The 22,739-nt window shown below is 41.7% G+C and overlaps 1 protein-coding gene and 1 long non-coding RNA gene across 20 annotated transcripts in view; both read left to right on the forward strand.

The window, feature by feature from the left end:
- APBB2 (amyloid beta precursor protein binding family B member 2) overlaps positions 1-22,739 on the forward strand; it is a 380,935-nt gene that overhangs the window by 182,700 nt on the left and 175,496 nt on the right. The window lies entirely within an intron of this gene.
- On the forward strand, positions 11,887-19,274 carry LOC145720283 (uncharacterized). Its single transcript, XR_014143200.1, has 2 exons — positions 11,887-17,880; positions 18,099-19,274. It is a non-coding gene; the product is annotated as an uncharacterized LOC145720283 (long non-coding RNA).

A 22,739-nucleotide genomic window follows, 5' to 3' on the forward strand; every position in this document is an offset into this window, starting at 1 on the left:
AAGACCTTCACGTTTTAAAGGAAGATTGACAATATGGTGATGTCCCTTAATGGGTGGCTAAGGATAGACATTTTGAGTCAGATACGCTCAAAAGAGTGTGTTAGCTGTGACTCTAAAGCAGCGAGATTGAGTTTTTTAAAAACATGCTTAAGAACCAAATCTGTACTATTTTTTTTTTTTTTTAGATTTATTTATTAGAGAGAAAGCACGAGGGTGAGGGGCAGAGGAAGAGGGAGAGAGAGAGAGAGAATCCCAAGCAGACTCCCCACTGAGCACGGAGCCTGACACGGGGCTCAACCCTGTGACCCTAAGACCGTGACCTGAGCTGAAATCAGGAGTCGGCCGGCCACTTAACCGACTGAGCCATCCAGGCGCCCCCAGACGTGTGCTGTTGTTCAACATATGGTCACTTTGGGATCTCTGTACTTATTTCAGCATGCTGCAAGGTCTCAAAATATTAATATCAATAGTTTTGGGGAATTCTTTTGGAATTTCCTCATAGCCAGTTGTGAACTCCTACTGAAACGAAACCTCTTTACTTCAGGATCACACTTCCGAGTTTCAGGTAGTGACCGCCACATAAATTAGCGAGTAAAATAAAATCATCGAATTTTCAGCATTTGTATTTCTCTTGGTTTCTGTCTGTCCGTTGAAACATACCGTTCGTGTTTACAATGATCAGGAGCAGTTTAAATGAAGCATTGTATGTTTCACTTACAATGGTAAAATCAGTGTTTATGATACATTTCATATAGTATATGCATGTTTATGTATATGATAAACACAAATGCTAACTGTTGAAAGAAAAGAAGAAATAAGAGCAAAGTTTTGCAAGATGCTTGTATGTATCGCCATTACACATAGTACATGCATACTAGTCTGCATTGCCGAGTGTGTATATTTGCTTATCTGCTGTGTGTTAAGTAAATACCCATCACAGTGGTGTGTGTTTTATGACTAAATCATGACACAGTTATCTTTGGATTGCAGACTGTGCTTTGGGGAGCCGAGAAAAATAGAACAGACTCATTTCTACCTTCGGGGCATCCTTTCCAAGTTAGACTGCTATTTATAAAATAAAATGTACTGCCTAACCCAGAGATTGACTTCTTTCTCGTTCTCTTTCTTTCTGAATTGCCCCCTCCAGCATTTTGGTAACTTTTTTTTTGCACCATCAATCAATGTATACAATATGTTGCTTCTCTTTTCCTCCTGTGTAGTCTGTCCTCTGAGAAAACAAGAGCCGATTAGGAAAAAGAACAGCATCCGTGAAATCACTGAGTTTCATAGGAGTTTACCAAAGTTCAAAGAAATGCCTTGACCCTGATTCTAAAAGAAAGGGTTGCATCCCATTTTGGTATTTGAAGGTGAGAACTTGTGATCTGTTAGCATTTTGCCAGAAATACGGTTCCCTCCGTGGCCCCAGGTAAGCACGGTGACTCAGATAAGTGTAGGTTGGTCAGATTGTGTGTCGTCTCTCTGTTAGTCACCTGCTGGTTTATGTTTGTTTCATGAAAACTTTTGAAAGATACATGCTGATGCTTCCTGGGTACAGGTTTCAGTGCCTTGTTGGTACCAACATGTAACTTAGGTTTAATTGGGGCTTACTAAAATCAAAGATACAGAGTATGAAACTGGGTGGATCTTGTGGACTAGCCATGCCGACATTAGGTTCATTACTAATGTGGACAAAGGCAGGATATACACAGAGAAAACAAAATCTAGATGGTGTGACTTTGGGCCTTATGCATCATTAACTTATCATTGAGAACATGGGCTCTAGACTGAACTTCCTGAGTTTGAATCTCAGCTTGGTTAGAGGCAGGCAGTTCACATAGCCTATCATGTGTAAACTGGGCATGATAATAGGGTCTGGCATAGATCAATTGTGAGGATTCAGTGAGAGCATCTTCAAAGGGCTCTTAGAACAATGGCTGGCATATACCAAGAGTTTAATAAATATTAGTGTTTATTATTATTAGTGATCACCATTATCACTGCAGCAGTGGGATAGAAAAATTTGCTTCTTCCTTAATTATGAGTTGCCTATATTTTGGACTCTGATTTTATTTTATTTTATTTTTTAATTTTTTTAAATTTTTTTTTAAAGATTTTATTTATTTATCTGAGACAGAGAGAATGAGAGACAGAGAGCATGAGAGGGAGGAGGGTCAGAGGGAGAAGCAGGCTCCCTGCCGAGCAGGGAGCCCGATGTGGGACTCGATCCCGGGACTCCAGGATCATGACCTGAGCCGAAGGCAGTCGCTTAACCAACTGAGCCACCCAGGCGCCCCTTGGACTCTGATTTTAGTTAGGACTTTCTGCACCCTACGGGCAGGGATTGGTCTGTCTTCATCTTTGTATTTGTATTGTCAATGCCTGAAATACAGCAGGTGAACTTAGTAAATAAATAATGATTAACTAAATAAAACTGGAGGCCATCTACATATCCCCAAATGGCCCTGATGTAGTCAGTACATCATTTGATGTTACAGCTCAGTCAACGTCTGATTTTGATGTTGGGGACATATTTTATAACATAATTGACACAGTTGCCTCGGAATAGGTGAGGCTGAAAAAACAGTTATAGGAAAGACACAGTGAAATTCTGTGGGCCTACTATGTGTCCATAGAATCTTGTTCATGCTACTTTCTCGTACTCGTGTGGCCGTAGTGGGACTTGAACCAATGTATTCAGACACAGCATCCCGTGTTTTTCCACTGTACCATAGTCTTGAGACATAGGTATGTGACCTCCAGAGCCTGAATATGTGAGATTTAATCTTCAGCTGGGTGTGTGTGGTAGTTACCTTGAGAATCTGGAAAATGGAAAATTATATTTTAGAGGATCTTTCCATCCCTTTTTTTTTTTTTAGATTTTATTTATTTGAGAGAGAGAGAGAGATGGCGAGAGAGAACACGAGCAGAGGGAGAAGCAGGCTCCCTGCAAGCAGGGAGCCTGACGCAAGACTCGATCCCAGGACCCTGAGATTATGACCTGAGCTAAAGGCAGAAGCTTAACCGGCTGAGCCAGCCAGGTGCCCTGGATTTTTCTGTTCTTATAAAAAATTGAGATGTAGCTCAAATGTTATTTCCTCTGTGAAACCTTTCAAGACCCTCTGAGTTATTGAAAGTCCTTTCTCGCTACCCAAGAGAATGTTTTCAGATTTCTTTTATCATGTTCGCCTCAGCAGTTTGTGACCTCACTTGAAACTTTCCGTTTAGACATAGAGCTCCGTGAAGGCAGGAGCCAAGTCTTCATTATGTGTGGATACGAACCCCTTCAAAGAGAACGTAAGACATAATAAAAGGCTGCATAAGTGCTATCTCGTTGCTGGTTGGGTAGCTGGAGCTGGATGATAAACTTGAATGGTCTCTGAGGGTTGCTACATCAAGCAAACCTATAGAAACAGAAAAAGTAAACACAAGTTGCTTGTAAACCATAATTGTGAAGAGCACCTGGATAGGATGATTTATATTCCAGGCTCCTAGGAGCGATGGAGAATGGGGGCTGGTCATTCAGTCTGCCACAAACATTCCTTGTGTTTGAGGCTATAGGTCTGCAAGTCAGAAAGGCCCGTGCCAAGGAAAAGGGCTGTTTCGATGACATTTGCCTTTACGCTTCACCTTGCGTTGCAGATTGATCCATGTTGCTCGAGAGTTTGAATCCTTTGATGTCATGCATTGATTGGTTTCCAGTATTAAGGCAAGCAAAGTGGACCTCTTTGGCAAGCTGGATAGCTGGTGAGGGGGAAAGCCAAGGCACCAACCTAATTATGTCGACATAATTGGCAACTCTTCTTATTTCTGGCTTTAGCTAGCTTAAGAGGGCTAGAACTTTGGATAAGTTTATACTATTAACTCTTCCAGAAACTTCGTTTAAATGTTCATTCTTTGTCGCTTGTTTTCTGGTAATTTCAACTATAAATGATTTTTAAATTGCTTTTCAAAAGCTCCGATCCCTTAAAAAACTAATTCCAGGATATAGGAAAGGCCTTATTTTCAGCTGGTTTGCCCTACTGGATTAATTTTAATCTCTTAAATACCCTTTGGTGATTCACTAGCCTTCCTGTCTTGTCTTCTCAGTTGAGAGTTCCATGATGTGACAGGAGTGAGATGTTTCCAGAATAGCTTGGACACACTGTGTTCTGGGGTAGATGATGTGGTTTCCAAATTAGATTTTCGTACCCTGGGGGTAAGACATATAAAAATATTTCTTATCTTACCCCATGAACTTAGGGAAGAAAATGATTTTGCTCAATTAGGTATTTTGGAAAGTTCTAGACAAGAAAAAAAATATTCCCTTAAATGTTCAAGATAGTTTTTGGTTGCTCTTTCATTTTAAAGTATTATACTTTAGGAAACAAAAAAGATAAATATAATGAAATGAATGGTAGCAAAAGTCTAATAGTCTGGTAGTGAGCACAAGACAACAGATAGATTCAAATGCACCAGGAAGGGACTGTGAGGGGCCAGAGGGCTGTGGGGTAGAGGATGCTCAGAGGAGGAAACTTCAGTTGATAGGGATGTGGACAGTCAGGTACTTGAAGTTACCTGTGCTGGGGACTGAATAGGCATCAGATGGAGATCTGAGGAAGGCATTGCCCTTAGAGGTGTTAAAAAGTAAAGAATCTCTTTTTTTCTTCTTTTCTTTTCAATTAATCACTAAAGAAGTTTAATTTGTAATTTCCCCCCACTCTTTTCTCTGCTTTACTGGCATTTTGAAAATAAAAATTGGGGCGCCTGGGTGGTGTAGTCAGTTAAGCATCCGACTCTTGGTTTCAGCTCAGATAGCGATCTCAGTGTCATGAGATCGAACCCCACATCAGGCTGTTTGAGTCTGTTTGAGATTCTCTCTCCCTTTCCCTCTGCCCCTCCTGCTTATGCTCTCTCTAAAATAAATAAATTTTTAAAAAAAGGAAAAGAAAGGAAAAACTTCTTTTTCCAGTTTGGGCAAGTTAGTTTCTGGGAGAGACTAGTGTGAGCAGAGTGGCTACTTAGAAAGAGAAGGGTGCGCCTGGGTCAGGTGCTCCCAGAGGTGCGAGGAGATGCTCTCCTGCCCTTGACGGAGGGCATATAGCTGCTGGGATTGTGACTCAGTGGGCCCCTAGAGACAAAAGTACTACTGGCGACTTGAAGAATTTTGGTCAACTTTCATCATGCACTATCTGCCTAAATTCATTATCCTCACAGAAGAACCTTAAATTAATAAATACATGGAGAGGGGTGCCTGGGTTGCTCAGTTGGTTAAGCCTCTGCCTTGGGCTCAGGTCATGATCTCAGGGTCCTGGGATTGAGCCCCGCATCAGGCTCCCTGCTCAGTGGGGAGTCTGCTTCTCCCTCTCTCTCTGCCCCTCCCCCCACTGCTTATGCCTCTCTCTCGCTCTCTAATAAATAAATAATTTCTTTAAAAAAATAAATACATAGGGGCTTATGACTTTTTTAAAAAAATTCTATTTGAGGAGAGAGAGAGAACGTGGGCACGTGCATGAGCAGGGCGAGGGGCAAAGAAAGAAACAGACTCCCTACTGAGGAGGGAGTCCAATGTGGGACCCGATCCTGGGTCTCTGGGATCATGACCTGAGCCAAAGGCAGATGCTTAACAGACTGAGCCATCCAGGTGCCCCCAGGCTTATGATTTTAAAAGCCAAGATGCTACAGAAACATCCAGAGCGTCAGCCAGCTTGAACTTACCCACATCCATGGGGAACTGAAATAGATCTGTAACTTTACGTTGATTTTCACTGAGCAGTATTATCCATGTAAGTTAATAACAGTTCAGGGGTTTGTGAATTTGCTCATCATAATTTTGTTCATTATTTCATCCATTTTTTCTTTGATTTGTTACTTCATATATACATACATATGCCAGTCATTTTGTAACAGCCTATTCTGTGTTCTGTGGTAGGTGCCTGAGACCTAGAAATAAATGAGAATCAGTCTGAGACCTCAGATAGCTGACCTACAGATTCTTATTGCCATGGACGCAGCCCCCACCGTATGAAGAGTGCCTTTTACATGGATGGGTCTGTGTATTCTTCGTTTCATTTTGCACATGTCAGTACTTCAGTTGGTGTGAAAAGATAAGGCCCACCCCAGGTCCAGGGCAGCCTAAGTTTCCAAGCAAAGAAGATGAGTAGATGTTTAGATGTTTTATTTGTTTCTTAGGGCTACTGTAACAAATTGCCGTGTACTCGGTGGCTTCGAACAACAGAAATTTATTCTTGTGGTTCTAAAAGTCCAAAATCAAAGTGTCACCAGGTCGCGCTGCTTCTGAGGGCTCCTTCCGAAGCTCCCTTGCTTGCCTCTCCCAAGCTTCCCGTGGTTCCTGGCAATGCTTGGTACTCTGTGGCCTGTTGCCCCAGCACTGCAATCTCTGCCTGTGTCTTCCCATGGCCTTCTTATTAGGACACCGGTCCTTGGGTTTAGGGCCCTCCTAATCCAGTATGACCTCACCTTAGCTGACTACATCTGCAAATCCTGAGGTTCTGGGTGGGTATAAATGGGGGTGGGGTTACAACTCAGCCCAGCACAGGTGTCTTCATAGGTAATTCCTTAATATCTGTAACACAGAGGAGATGTGAGAGGATATTTGCAGAAATTACCATGTTCATATTTTTCAAGAAGGACATCTTACATTTGCAGGTATTCTGAGAATTGATAAATGAACAGAATGTGTTGCCGGGTGGCGGGGCTCAAGATGGTTTGGGGGTTACCTTCATCCAAAATGTTTGTTGTAGAGATGAGGAAACCTAGATGTGGGCCTGACCCTGCGGGGAGGGGTCTGAAATCACAAACCCAGCTGAGACGGGGAATTAGTGTGGAAAGGGAAGGAAAACATGATGAAGACACAGTTAAGCTTAACATTTAGCAGTGTGGCTCAGCTCTGAAGGGCAAGATAGTTCAGGGAACTTGGCAGATAGAGATGGGGTTATTCCTTTTGCTCCAAGCTTAGGAACAGACAAGCAGGGATATTGGTAATCGCCATGTTTTTCTTACCTGTGTTTGAGAGACATTGCTTACCAAACACACAGGATTTTCTTAGGAGCTATGTCGAATATAAGAGAAAAAGATATGACCTTAACTTTAGGGCAATGCAGAGGCCGTATAATGCCAGGAAATCTTCAGAGATCACACATAGGCAGTGCTGGAGAGTACACAGACAACCCACAGACAGGTTTGGTCCGGCAAACAATGTTTTAGAAAACTTTGAATTAGATGCCAATGCTTAGAAATTGGGAGCTTTTCTTACTTAAAAATACAGGTTTCTCATTTCTCTTGTCAATCCAGGAATCTCACAACACTGAGTGTGAGTGCCAAAGAGGCCCTAGTCAGTGGCCTCCATTTAGGTGGGTCCTTTCCTTCCTAGCTCAAGGCACTGGACTCGGGGACTCCTGCTCTGTGTGTCAGTGGACTCAGCTGCCACATACACATGAAACCGTTATGGTAGAAGAAACTCACATCGTGCTGGTCTTGCCTGTTACAGCTGCACGCAACGGCAACATCCTGGGGCCATAGTCATTCCAGTGTCAGTCCCAGGCCTTCTGCTAGAATTATAAAGTGTGACATGAACTGTTAAGCAAAACATGCTTGAAATTTTCAAAAATGTCTTTAGGTGACTTCTCAGTGTTCTCCATCTGTTAATCTGGTTAGAGGAGGAGAAACATTAGCTTTTCAAAAGCTAGAATGTGGGTGGTTCATAAATTTTGTGCCTCAAGTCTGACGCAGGTAATGTACTCAGTTCGCTTTCATAAATGTGAAGGTAGTCAACAACTATCCTTATAATTTATATATTGCATTTCCCTGTTAAAACCCTTAGATGCAAAACAGTGTAATAAAAGCTTCATATTCAAACACTTCATTGGAAAAATCAAATCATCTGACTGTTAGAAAATCACACGTGATTGGGGCACTCATTGAGTGGCTCAGTGGGTTAAGCGTCCGATTCTTGGTCTCAGCTCAGGTCTTGGTCTCAGGGTTGTGGGCATGGAGCCTACTTAAAAAAAAAAAAAAAAAATCACACATGGTCAGCATTCCATGTGGAATGGTCAGAAAGCAAGAGAACAGGATAACTCCCAACTCCAAAACATTCTTCTTTGTACCTAAGAGGGGAGATGATATTTACCACGTGTGAACTTTCATTTTTTTCTTTTTGTTTAGCTTTCCATAGATTTCCTCTTGAATATGATTGAATTTAATCCTCAAAAGGATTCTTGCTCAGTATCATGAGGAACATTGTTAGTTGATTATTTTTCTCCCTCAATGTTATTTGAAGAAGTCTTCATATAAAACTGAATTGGCACCTCTGAAATATGGTAAAGGTAGATCTCCATCCTGTAAATGGCTTGTTTGGGAAACTGGTTTGGGTCTGTTGTTTCTTTGTTACCAGGATTCTTTTTCTCATATAAATGATAGTATATGTGAGGGTCGTACAAGGTCTACAAGATGGCTGGCACAGGAAACCATGTTCAGTCCCTAACAGGCACGTAGAGTCGTGTTAGTAGAACCACAGAACCCTTTCCTGGAATGTTCTAGAAGAAAATGTGGTTATAGCGCCATGTGAAGTTGTCAGAAAGTGAGAGGGTGGAGCTGACCCCAACTCTAAATCATTGGGAAGGGACTGATGGGAGGTGTAGGAGGGGAAGTTCAAGGACTAAAGGTGGCAAGACACCTGGTGATGGAAGCCTCCAGGGGTACTGCTCAGCAATGGGCTGACTCTCCAGTTACTACTTTGCTTTTCTCTATCTGCTCCAGGTATGTGTCCTGTGGGGGGGCCTCTAACCAACATTTCCTTTCATCCCTTGCTCATTGTGGACAAGGGAGACATTCCATGACTTCCTTTCTTTACCCAGAGCAAGCATCAGCTTCTTTCAGGATTTCCAAGTGGCTTTCACCATTTTAGTTCATTTCTTGTCCCTCTGTCTCCTGATGACCTTTCCTCTGTGTGCTATGGAATAAGAGCCCTGGGTCAGAGAACGGACTCCATGTATAAAATACCAGAGAGAAGCATTTTTAACTCAGTTCTATCATATCTTTAATGGAGTTAGGGACTATTGGATTGGTAAAATCTAGAGTAAAAATTAAATCATTTTAATTATAAATAAAAATTTATTTTTAGGATACTCTTAGTAAGGTTGATAGGTTACCCTTACTCCACTCACATGGTTTCAGTCTGATAAATGCCTACTGAGTTCCTAAACGTGCAGGTACTGAGCTAGTGCTCTGGGTGAATCCCAGACTGAGATGTAATCTTGCCCTCAGAGAACTAACAGGCTCCTTCCTCAAGATTCTTTTAAATCTCTTTATCCATCTCTTGGCCTTCATCACTTCCTGGGTTTTAGAGGCAGACATCCTGGCTTATCCCACTTTATCACTTTCTTAACCTCTGAGCCCCAGCTGTCTTATCTCTAAAGTGGGAATAATAATAGTAGGACCTACCTTATAAGATTGTGACATGAAGTCCTCGGCACAGTACCCGGCCCGCAGAAAGCATGTTTTGAAATGTTAGCTACCGTTATTATTACTGTTGTATTGTCTTTGCTGTGGGGTGGAAAGATTCTTTGGAATGTAGGCTGTTTGGCTTTTGTTGTTTTGTTAATCGCCAGAAACGAGTTCATAACAATGGGTGAGCATGTTTCAGTGAATGATTATTATAAAAAGTATATTGGGGTTTTTTTTAAGTTTTTATTTGAATTCTAGTTAGTTAACATACAGTGTAATATTAGCTCCAGCTGTACAATTCAGTCGTTCAACACCACCATACACCATCCGGTGCTCATCGCCCGTGCCCTCCTTATGAGCCGCGCAACAAAGTAAAGGGACTAGTGTACTTCCTAGAAATTCACAATAATTAGGGAGATGCATAAATCCCCTGCTTCTCCAATGTGAATGTGCAGGACAGTCTCCTGGAGATCTTGTTGAAACGCAGATTCTGATGTAGTGGGGCTGGGGCCTGAGATTCTGCTTTTTTTTTTTTTTTAAGAAAAATTTTTAATTGTGGAGATTCTACATCTGTTAGAGGCTTTTTCAAGTGATACTGATACTTATTTCCGTGCTTGACCACAGTTGGAGTGGTAACACTGCACCGTAGGCCGCAGGAGGAAGGGGGTACCAGATAGAGATTTGCCAAGTATGTAGAGCAGATAAGGGTCATAAAGTTCCAGATAAGGCATTTCTTGATTGGGAGAAAAGGACAGAATTGAGATTAAATGGGGTTTAGAGAAATAAAGAAGTGGTAGGCACACAGGGGGAAAAAAAAAGAAACAAGAAAGATTACTCTAAGGCAGTGTCCTCAAACTTTTTGGTCTTGGGGACCCCTTCACATCTTCAGAAATTATCGAGAGCCCCAAATATCTTTTTTATGTGGATTATACCTATCAATATTTACTGTATTAAAAATTAGGGTGCCTGGGTGGCTCAGTTGGTTAAGCGACTGCCTTCGGCTCAAGTCATGATCCCGGAGTCCCGGGATCAAGTCCCGCATTGGGCTCACTGCTCAGCGGGGAGTCTGCTTCTCCCTCTGACCCTACCCCCTCTTGTGCTCTCTCTCCCACCCTCTCTCTCTCAAATAAATAAAATAAAATCTTAAAAAAAATTAAAATGGCAATTATTTTTTAAAGTTATCCACTTAAAAAAGAATAAGAAACTCATTATTGTTAACAAAATAGAGTATGTTTTATGAAACATAAACATTTTTTTCAAAGCCAACAACAGTTTAGTGAGAAGAGTGATATTGTTTTATTTATTCAAAAATCTTCTTCACGGCTTAATCAAAGGCAGCTGGATTCTCTTATCTGATTCTACCTTTCCTGTGTCTCCATAAATTGTTTTGGTTGAAGTAAATGAAGAAAATTGTGCCAGTCTCATATAGATGTGAAGGTGAAAAAGAGAGGAGTATTTTAATAGGTTTTCAGGTAATTGAGGATATTCTTTTTTGATGTTACACCAAAACTCGATAATTGAGAGTTTCTTAAAGGTTACTTACACTGCGGAATCTGAAACCACAATAGTAAACTTTGTTGTATTGTTGTATTAAAATCCATTGACGTGTCATACATTTTGAATGGATGTTTTACCCATACATAATTTAGTAACATCATGGATTGGTGATTTGGAAAATACTGGTTCAGTGAGTTGTGAAGTTCTTCCAAATGTTGACACATTTCATTATACAATAGGAAAACATTACACTCTTTAATCTCACCACCTATCTCATCAGAGAAGTCAGTAATTATTGGGAAGCTGTCAAGCTCTCAGGGGCATATACAAGTTTTCCAAAATTCTAATTTTTGCTTGAAAGCTTGCATTTTATCATCGGCAACAAATACTGTCAGTTGTTTTCCTTGAAGTGACAGGCTCACCTCATTCATTTCTGAGAAAATGTCTGCCTCGTACCTGAATTTGAATAACCACAGTTTGTCTGTCAGTCATTCTTTTAAGAAGAAAGGATGTCCCATGTGCCTTTTCCCTCAAACAACGATCATGCCTCCATCTACAGAAGTACTTTATGCATGCTTACATTAAAAAGGTATTCTCAAGGATTGAGATTTAATGAAGTTTGCTGCTTCAACAAGGAATTCTTAGGTGAGATTAGCATTGTTTTCAGTGGGGAGTATATATATATATATATAGTACAGTGATTGCTAGTACAGTTTGTGTCCCTGTCTTGCTCCGTGCTGAAAACGCCAGCAATTTTAGCCATTATTTTTTTGTGCCCTATCAGTTAATAGATGTCAACACAGTGGAAAAAGCTGTAAATAACATCTTAGAATTATGGAAGTCATTTCGACCTCAGAGACGCCCTGAAGCTCTCTCCAGGAATTTTGCTGTCAGTGTGAGGATCCGTGCTTCCAAGCATTTTGGTTGGAGAGGAGAGTCTGTGAAGGCTAATTGTGAGAGAGTCGGGTAGGTAGATGGAGGCCAGACTGGAGAATGCTAATACTTAAGTGTGAACTTGCTTTTGTGAGTGAAAAATGGTTGACAGTTATGAGAAAAAGAGTGTCATTAGTAAGGTGGAGTTTGAAGAAAGTATGTCAGACCTCGGTGCCTAGAATACGTGGCAGGGGCAAAGGAGGCAGGCTGTTGGAGATGATGATGATCAGAGGAGACTGTAGCTTTAAAAATAGCACAGACGTAGGGGAAAGGCATCTCTAGGATTTAGTGATTGATGGGATATGGATGGTGAGGGAGAGGGCAGAACCAAAGATGTGAGCGTTTCCATGTGAAGAGTAAGAACATGATGGTTTTTAGAAATAAGGAAGTTGGAAGGAGGAGCTAGTTTTTGGAGGAGGAGGAGGATGTTTTTGATTTTAGACACGTGAGTTTGAGATAATGTGGAACAGCCGGGTGTCGGGGGGGGGGGGTGATATCCTGAAGTTAGAGTTGTGGCTTTACTCCGACATCAAATTCTTCCGCAGCGTCTGGGACTTTTATGTGAACTTTTGGTTCATCGCGGCTCTAAGCATGCTTCGCTGTAGACGGGTGATAGGATAGGGATGGAGTGGGACCATGGGTGGCTTACCCACGTTGGGTAGTACTAGAGGACTGCCGAAAAACACCCGTGGCATAGTTTGATGGTTTGAATCAGTCTTTTTTTTTTTTCCCATTTGAAATATTAAACTTGCATTGCATTTCTCAAATTTTCACTTACCTGCAGTAAAGTGAAAGGGCCACATTTAGAAAGGCAAGCGTACTCTTCTACTCACAAGCTGATGTTGACATTGACTTTCACTTACGTCTGCCAAGTAAGATGCCTGACAGACTTTACCTGGTGGCATGCATGACCTTAGCCTAGGGTCTCCCTGACAGACTCCAAACCAGGCTTTAAAAGCAGATCTGCTTCTTAGAGATAGACTCATTCATCAAGTTCGTGAGACTAAAATACTACAGACAGTATATCAGTTTATTAATTTGTAATGAGAATGATCACGGCCCCAGATGATGGATTTGTTGACACGACAGAGTCGGTGCACACTCTCAGTGCTAGTGTATTATTTCCCAACCAGAAGTCATTATCACGTGGCCTGATTTGCCCTAAACTGCATGACTAGGCATTCCCTCCCTCTAGACGGTCACACAGGAAACCCAAGCATATGCAGAAGGATGCTTGGGGAATGTGGTTCTACCAGAGGGGAATCAGAAATCAAATGTTTAAATGGCATTGGCCTGGATAGCCTGATGCATCCTGTACTTCTTCCCCTTGGGATGATGCTGTCGGGAGCCTGGAATCCTTAAAGGGCATTGGCCAAGATTCTCCCTTCTTTGGAATTTGAATCTACGGTCTGCTTTTTCTGAGCTACCTAGTTTTCTGCTTGACACACTCTTTCTTAAGATAAAGTAATATTTTCAACTGAGTGAAAGATAAGTCATTGCTACCACTCTGATCTGTTTTTTACCTACATAAAACACTTCTGACAGTAAATGTATGGGTTTACCACACCAAGCAATTCTCCAGTTCTCTGCAGACACGAGCTGGACGTCAATCCTGATCCTAACTCCCCAAAGTTAGCACCTACCCCAGAGGTTAAGGTCTCTGCGCTGTAAGACTGCCCCCCTCCCCCACTTCAGATGCCAGTCACAAGTAGTGGGTCACCAGGTTACCCACAGTTCTGTCCAACTTGACTACAAATCAGCAGTTTTCAGTACCCTCTCCTCAGAATAATTTACTATCATGGTTTATAGAACTCAGGGGAACACTTTATACTTACTGGTTTAGTATAGATTCTATTATAAAGGCTACAGATGAAGAGGGATGTAGGGCGAGATCCAAGAGTCCTGAGTGCAGGAGTTTCTCTCCCCGTGGAGTTGACCCATGGATCTGTTCACCAACCCAGAAACTCTCCAAACCATTTCATTTAGGGTTTTTACAGAGGTGCCATTACATAGGCCTGATTGATTAAATCACTGGCAAATGGTGATGAACTGAGTTTACAGCCTCTCTCCCCTCCCTGAACGATGAAACTGAGTTCCAACCCTCAGATTTCCGTCTCTGGCAGTCAGCCCCATGCTGAAGCCAACTCTAGACTCATCTAGTTAGTATAAACTCAGCTCTGGTGGATGGAGGCTTATTGTGAATAACAAAAGATGCTCTCTGACCTACATCACTCAGGAAAGTACAGGGGTTTTAGGACCTCTTCAGGAACTGGAATGAGACCAAATATATATATATTTTTTATATCACAAGATGATAGTCATACTATGTTTAGGAGCTGTCTTATCTCCTTCTTTTCCCATTTCTTGGCTTTGATCCATCGGCTGACTCAGTTGTTGCTTGATAACTCCAAAACAGTCTTACCTCCTTCATGTTCAAGTCTTGGAAGAAATCTCATTGCAGCTCTTAAGTCACTGTTTCCTCCAGGTTTGGCCTACGGTCCACCTGCATCCAACTCCCCTAGATGTGTTTCACAGTGCACATGCCTGGGCCTCACGTGGGCCTTCCAGAATCAGACCGAGTAGGTGGGTCTCAGGAACCTGCATTCTCACTAGCTCTTCAGAGGATGCCTTTACACGCCCTGCTTGAGAAGCACAGCTCCAATCCTGATGTTTGATCTGCTTTAGTCGGGGATTTCCACAGTGTTGTAAAGTGCTGTGTTCTTGTTAAAGTCCATAATGATCTGGTCAGAGTTTAACAGGAATTACAGTCATGATGAAAAACTTGTGTAAAACATTCATTTTCTTTAAAAACCAACCAAACAGGGGCGCCTGGGTAGCTCAGTCGTTAGGCGTCTGCCTTCGGCTCAGATCATGATCCCGGGGTCCTGGGATCGAGCCCCGCGTCGGGCTCCCTGCTCAGCGGGGAGTCTGCTTCTCCCTCTCCCACTCCCCCTGCTTGTGTTCCCTCTCTCGCTGTCTCTCTCTCTGTTGAATGAATAAATAAAATCTTAAAAAAATAAAAACCAAACAAACAAACAAAAGGAGTGCTTTGTTTTGTTTTTATTAGGGGCAAGAAGAGTTTTTCACTGTTAGAGGCTCCAGAAATTAAACTACTGGATGTCTTTTCTCTGGCTCCTGACCCCAAAATGGGATCTGGGGCATAAGCTTTGATGCAGCATAAAGATTGAATATTTGAAATCCCAGCTCTGACATTACTGAATGTGTACTTGTGGTTGAGTCACTCACCGTCGTGCATTTTCCCTCTGTGACATGGGGCTAGCGATAGTATCTGCCTCACGGGGCGCTTGAGAGGCTGAAATGAAGGAAGGCGCGGGGAGCACTCAGTTATCGGGCTGGGCGTGCAGCAAGGGCTCCGCAGAAATTTGATTTTACAAATATTTCCAAATGGGAAATTAACTCTCCCACTAAAGGACAGGCACAGAAAGAATAAAAGAGGGACTATGATTGTGTAAACAAAATACTTTCAGATAAGCAGCAGAATAGACTAGAATGTGTAGATACGGAGACAATAGAGCAGAGACCTTGCAGATGGAAGGCTGTCCTGTTTTCCATCCATCCCTATTGAGTTTGGTTTGTAGGTCAGATCAGCCATCACTGGAAAGGTGGAGAAGAGGAGGGTGGGTCCCCAGGGCAGTGCAGTCCCCTGGGTCTGGACATCACAGGTCTGGGTTCTGCTCTTGAGACTCTGACTCGCTAGCTCCACGACAGGCTGACTTGCAGAGTCCCCGAACTTCATGCGGCCATCCCACACCGCATCCAGCAAATTTTCCAGGTGTGCGTTTGTTCTCTTCCCCACTCCACACTTATGAGGCACCCAAGAATACTGTCCAGGAATATATCTAAAATGCTGTTTAATTACATCAGAAAACGAATCTATAGCTGTTAAAGTGAACTAAACCAGTCAGCTGAGGTATCCGTTTCCATTCTCAACAAGTTCTGAGCCTTAACTCCAGAATGTGTTAGCAAAGATGCTTTTCTCTTTAGTATTTTTAGCCTTAATGGACAATTTTCACTCAATATAAGTTGGGGGGGGGCAGAGAGAGAGAGATGGGATAAGAGTGAGTGTTCTGAATGGAAAGGCTGTAACTGGTAGGATTTTCATAACTTTGTAGTTTCAGACCATTCTGAACATTCTCAGAGACAATTCTTAGGAGACGCCTCAGCCTACCTTCTCTAAGGGTAAGGTGAGTAGCGTCCTCAGCTAAAATACCCTTTGGTGTTCTGCAGATTCTAAAAGAAACCTAGAAAACTGAGGGATAAGCTGAATTAGGGAAGGAGCATTTTCCAAGCTGTAAATTAAAAAGTGTGTCTATTTTGGGAGGTGGGGTTAAAACATCTAGAGCTTATCTGTACTTTTTGCTGCTTTTCTCTGCTCATTTGCCAAAAACAAACAAACAAAATCACCACACGTCAAGCTCAGGACCAAGAAGCAGGTGGAAATTGCTCTAGTTAGAACTCCATCTGTATTTTTTTGTGTGTTCTTTGCATATGTTTTAAAAATATAAACAGAGTCACTTGGTATTTACCATATTTCATCTAAAGTATTTTGTATGTTATATTCTTAGTTTGAAGGATAGGATAGGTTAACGTCAGTAGGGGGGGTGAAAGTTTCAAAATGCCTGGCAGTCTTCAGGTGGACTTTTTATCAATACCAAGAAGCAAAATGAGAAATTTAACAACCAAAACCCAAACGAAAATGACCAGAAGTCTGTGTACTCAAGCAGACTAAGTCTTCTGCCCTCCCCTCACTATTCCGGGTTCTGCCTGCTTCTCTTTTCCTCCACTTGCCTCCACAGAGCACATAAACCCAATTTAAAACTTCAGGAGCTGAATCCCAGAGTCTTTGCTTTTCTTGGCAGAAGCGGAAGAGAAGATGCCATATACAGTTTGGAGTAGCATGGTGAAACATAGTTTTAAAACGATAGATATAGTTTGGGATGAAATAAATCACTGTTTAATCTGTATTACTTTGCCCATATGGGTACACTTGGACCCACCACGAACTTCCTGCATGATGGTGAAGCGTTTCCCCCAGGAGCTTGCCATAGATCTGTCAAGAGCCTTCTGGAAGTCTGAAAGCTTTGGAATGGTAGGCTAAGGAAATGCTGAGCCATTTGCAGAGTTCTTTTCTTTCTTTTGGATAAAAAGTGGTTATGGCATGAGCGCTTTCATGAGAAATGATCAGCCTTGGAATCTTGCCTAGCTTTTGGCACTTTTGTAGGAAAGAACCCCTTTTCTCAGGTTAGACACCTGGTAGAGCTGGACTTTCCCGAGATGCTGGGCAACAAACTAGGCATAGTCTGTCAGTTTTAGGTTAAGTATTATTTTATGAAACAGTTTTTACAGTTGGATAAATACATGTGTGTTTACTGGATCATGGTGACAAAATGTATTTCTTACACACATTGCATTCCAGTATACAGTGGAAAAAGAGTGGTGTTTGGAGTCCGGTACGGCTAGGTTTCGAATCCCAGATCTGCTTTACTGCTCTGTGTCGTTGGGCAAGTTACTAAGTAGCCCTAAGCCTCTGTTTCATTTATCAAACGGGCTCCTATCACCTTCCTCATAAGATTTTTCTGAGGTGATTGAATGAGCTAATAATATATGGAAAGTATGTGTGCTGAAATATGTGCAAAGTGTGTATATATGTATGTATGTAAAATAAATTCCTGGCACGTGGCAGGAATCAATCAGTAGTCTTTCTTTCCCTACTTTCACTTTATCTAGTTCCCTAAAAAAATCCAGCGATTCTTGGCGGTGGTTCCTTTGATTTGGTGTTAACATTGCTCTAAATTATTAGTTTAGAGCCAGCAGAATGGAACTTGCACCAAAGTAGATTCTATGGATCCAGATCCGAGTGCCTGCTCGGCCTAATGAATGTCTTACTCCGGGCAAGTTGCCTTTGCCTTGTAGTGTCTCCTTCCTCTGCTCGCCCTCCCTTGTCCCAGACTGTAAACTTATTCTGTTTAATGATGACTTGTGTTTCAGGTCCACTTTCTTTTTTTTTTTTTTTTAAAAGATTTTATTTATTTATTTGAGACAGAGAGAATGAGAGACAGAGAGCACGAGAGGGAAGAGGGCAGAGGGAGAAGCAGACCCCCTGCTGAGCAGGGAGCCCGATGCGGGACTCGATCCCGGGACTCCAGGATCATGACCTGAGCCGAAGGCAGTCGCCCAACCAACTGAGCCACCCAGGCGCCCCTCAGGTCCACTTTCTAAGGTTGGCCTTAGGATGCACATTTCTTTCTAGGAAATGCAGTATTTATTGTACGAACTCTTCATTGTTCATTCTGATATTCGAGTATACATCCTGGCCATATGTATATTTGTTTATAAATCATACACATTTGCAACATACTAATATATTCTCTGCATAGATACAACATACAAAAGTAGAAATAAATGGATAAGGGGAGCCTGGGTGGCGTGGTTGGTTGAGCGTCCAACTCTTGGTTTTGGCTCAGGCCATGATCTCAGGGTTGTGAGATTGAGTCCCGCATCGGGCTCTGCACTCAGTGCAGAGTCTGCTTGAGTCTCTCCCTCTCGCTCCTCCCTTGCCGTGCTTGTTCTCATGCTCTCTCTCTCGCTCTAAAATTAATTAATTAATTACTTAAAAAAAGAAATAAATGGATAAAATAACAATAAAAGTATAAGTAGAAGATATACTTTCTTCATATCCCACTCGACCATCTTGTGCTGCTCCCATTTTTTAAAAAATTGTGGTAAAATATACATAACACAAATACATACCATCTTGGCCATTTTTTAAAAATTTATTTATTTATTTTGCTGCTTATTTATTATAGTTATTAGAATGAAAATATATTCTAATTTCTTATTAATATGGCTTCATATGGTAATTCACTTATTTATTCAATACTTAAGACACAATTATTAAGAAGCAACACATAAACAATGCCCTCAAAGTACCTCCAACTTGTTAGATTCAAAACCATATTTAAATAATTACATTATTTCATGAAAAGTTCAGTAATAGAATTATGCACAAGGTTACACAGTAGCACAGAAGGGAATAATAAACTTTGAAGGAATAGGGGAAAGACATCACCACAGAGGCTGTGAAACTTGGCTTTTAAAGGACAAATAGGATTTCCCCAGGTTAAAATAAGGAATTTCAGGCAGAGGGACCACAATAAACAAGGGCTCAGCAGTGTGAGGTAGCAAGGTGTGGTCAGGGAGCTAAGACAACTCCTGGAATGCACAAGGCAAGAGTAGCAGGACACAAAGCTCGAGATAAACCAGCGGCTACACTGAAGGATCTTTGGGGGGTGCGGGGGGCGCCTGGCTGGCTTAGTCGGTCTACCAGACTCTTGATCCCAGGGTCGTTGAGTTTGAGCCCCATGTTGGGTGGAGAGATTACCAAGGAATTCTTAATCACTTCACTTCTATAAAATTCTTTATATGTCTTTTCAGTATTACACAAGTGAAGCGTGAAGTAGGTCTCGAGGAGCTGAGGGCCATTTCTATTACCAGTGTTCCGGGCAGCCATGTTCCAAAGATGTCTAAGATGTCGCTGCTGAGAAAGCAGCTCCACGTGCAGGGCCTGCGCGGCAGAACCGGAGGGCATCCAGGCGGCTGGGCCGGGCGGGCGGGGGGGACCGGGCCCCCGACCGATGCCGAGGCGCTCATCTTGACCCAGGGGCCGCCATGCTCATCCCAACAAGTGCCCTCCTTAACGCCCATCACCCATTTAGCCCATCCCCCACCCACCAGCCCTCCAGTAACCCTCAGTTTGCTTCCTACGGTTAAGAGTCTCTTAGGGTTTGCCGCCTTCTCTGTTTTTATCTTATCATATTTTCCCCTCCCTTCCCCCATGTTCATCTGTTTTGTTTCTTAAATTCCACATGAGTGAAATCATGATATTTGTCTTTCTCTGACTTATTTCACTTAGCATAATACATTCTAGTTCCATCCATGTTGTTGCAAATGGTGAGATTTCATTCTTTTTGATGGCTGAGTAATATTCCAATATATACTGGAATATATATTTTCATATATGTATTATATATAGGAATATTATTTATATTATATATATGTATATATACTACATCTTCTTTATCCATTCATTAGTTGATGGACATTTGGGCTCTTTCCATAATTTGGCTATTGTTGATAGTTTAGCCATTTTAAAGTGTACAATTCAGCTATATTAAGTACATTCAAATTGTTGTGTGACTATCACTACCACCCATTCTTAAAATTATTTTCATGTTGTAAAACTGAAACTCCATATGCATTAGACAATAACTTCCCAATCTCCCCTCCTGTCAGCCCCCGGTAACCACCATTCTACTTTTTGTTTCTGATTTTGACTATGCCAGGTACCTCTTATAAGTGGAATCAGACAATATATATATTTTTGTGACTGGCTTTTTTCACTTGGCATAATGTCCTCAAGGTTCCTCCATGTTGCATGTGTCGGAATTTCCTTCCTCTTTAAGTCTGTAATATGCCATTGTGTGTATATGGCACATTTGGCTTATCCATACATCTGGCGATGGACATGCGGGGTGCTTCCAGGTTACACTGCTCCCACTTTTGAGACTACTGGTGTAGCACATGGGCCAAAGAACTATGGTAGATAAGCATACGATGGGTCATAAAAAAAAAGGCAGCATTATCCTTGGCTAAGGATTCAAGCCTGTGGTTCTCACTCTGGCTGTACATTAAAATCTCCTAGAGTGCTTTAAAAAATGATCTACATTGAGGTATTCCCACCACGGACTCTGATTTGACTGGTCTGTGATAAGAATAGTATTTATTTAAAGCTTTGGTATCAGTGTTTTTTAAAGCTCTTCAGATGGTTCCTTTGTGCAGCCAGGGTTGAGAATCATTGATTACCCTTTCAGAAATCCACTCTTTAAATTTGTAAACCACCACTGACAATACTCACTTTATGGGAATGATAATTGTCACCCTTTTCTGAATCTCTGCTGTGCGTTAGGCTCTCTACAAGCATGAGGGAGTTTAGTCTTTACCACCGTCCTGCAGAGTAGATGCTATCATTTTCTTCCTTTCTTTTTTTATTTTATTTTATTATTTTTTTTTCTTCCTTTCTTTTTTTAAAGAGATAAGTTTGCTGAGGCTCAGAAAGCTGTAAGAATCATGACTCAAGTTACATAGCTAAGCAACCCAGAGGATCAGGATTCACACTCAAGGTCTGTCTCATTTCAGAGTTCATGTTTCTTTGTTCGTTAATTCTTTCTTTCTCTCTCTCTCTCTCTTTCCTTCTTTCCTCCCTCCTTCGATCTCCCTCCCTATCCCTCCCTTCTCCTTCCCTCCCCTCCCCTCCTACCCCCCTTCTTCCCCTTCTCTCTCTCTCTCTTTCTTTCTTTTCCTGAAAAGGTGAATGAAAGTCCGATGTGTGAAAATGATACAATAAATGGGAAGGAATCTGTTTCCAGAGCACTAAATAAGGATCTCAAGTCCATCTTTTGGACCTCTTCTTTGATGACATGGTTTTAGCATTTTGTATGTGTTCTTTCATTTCTTCTTTTCTTTCCCACTTGAACAGACAGTCCACTGAAGATCTCTTTGAGGCCGGGATTTGGTCTTCATGAATACCCAGTGATTGTTATCTCTGTTGCCATTGGATTTGAGAGTCTGGTTGCGTGATATTTAATCTGTGAATGTCGCATCCATGACACCATCCCCTGGAGCAAGCACATTCCCCTTTGGACAAAGCTCTTATGACACAGTCATTACTCTAAAACTCAGCTGAACAGAGACCAAAACGCAGTAGGTTTTATGACAGTTGGTGTGATGCTTGTGCTTCTATAAGTCACTATAAATTGTTTATTACAGTAATTAGAGAACAAATAAGCAAACAAGCCAATTAAGAAACCAAGTAAATGTATAGCTGGTTTGAAAAACCAACACATTTAGGATGGCTTTGGAAAAAAATGTATTTTCTAGTCTACTCAAGGGAAATTAAAAACTCTTGTGTCTTATTGATTTCCTCTAAGCTCATCTGCACATTGTTTACGTAAAAGCTAAGTGATGAAAGGAAGGCCGTAATTTTTGGAAGCATGGATTTTACAGAGATTTTGGTTTTGTTTCCTGGAAATGAATCCTTTCTGCAGAGAGGTGTTCACCTCTGGAAAACATTTTTCATGTCCAGTCTGGTGTGCATCAGTGAATAGTCGAGGGGAGAAAGCATCTTGTCTGAGCTGAGCTTGGCTCTCCTTCTGCCTCAGACCCCTGAGAAGTACCAGAAGAGGCAAGGCATCATGGGATAGCTGCCTCCTTTGGGGGTCCAGGCAAGTAATAATGATCACCAACTCTTAATATTAGGCACTAATAAACGAGGTAGAAAAGTAGGCTGCGTTTTTCAGCCTTCTCTGTTTTCTCTACTCCACTGAAAAATCCGCTTGTTTCTCACCCACTCTGTGAACACTGAAAAGTCCAGAAAAGGACTTTGGACAGCAGGAGAAATCTTCATTTATTTAGCATTCATTACAGTAATATTAATGGCATATGTACCATGTCCTAGCCCCTGGCATTTTAAAACAAGAGGGTGGGTTGTTGATAAGAATTAAACTCTAATCATGTGCGTTCGACTACAGTGTGTTTTGAAATAAGGGCTTTTGGCACAAGGGCAATGGGAATAACACATTTGGGGCCAGTCCAATTGTGTAGCTGTTGGGATTGTGTGAACAATGTAATATGGCTTTGAAATTCTTGTGTCAGAACTGGTTTTGAGTCATCTTTGGGGCACAGTCACTTAGTCATGGTGACTGTTTCTTGCCCACTGCATGAACAATCTGTTCACATTCATTATCTCATTCAGTTCACAAAATATTCCTGGATATAATTATTCATGCTTT

This window comes from Leptonychotes weddellii, chromosome 2, assembly GCF_054177405.1.
Source record: "Leptonychotes weddellii isolate Sample4059 chromosome 2, ASM5417740v2, whole genome shotgun sequence".
NCBI lineage: Eukaryota > Metazoa > Chordata > Mammalia > Carnivora > Phocidae > Leptonychotes > Leptonychotes weddellii.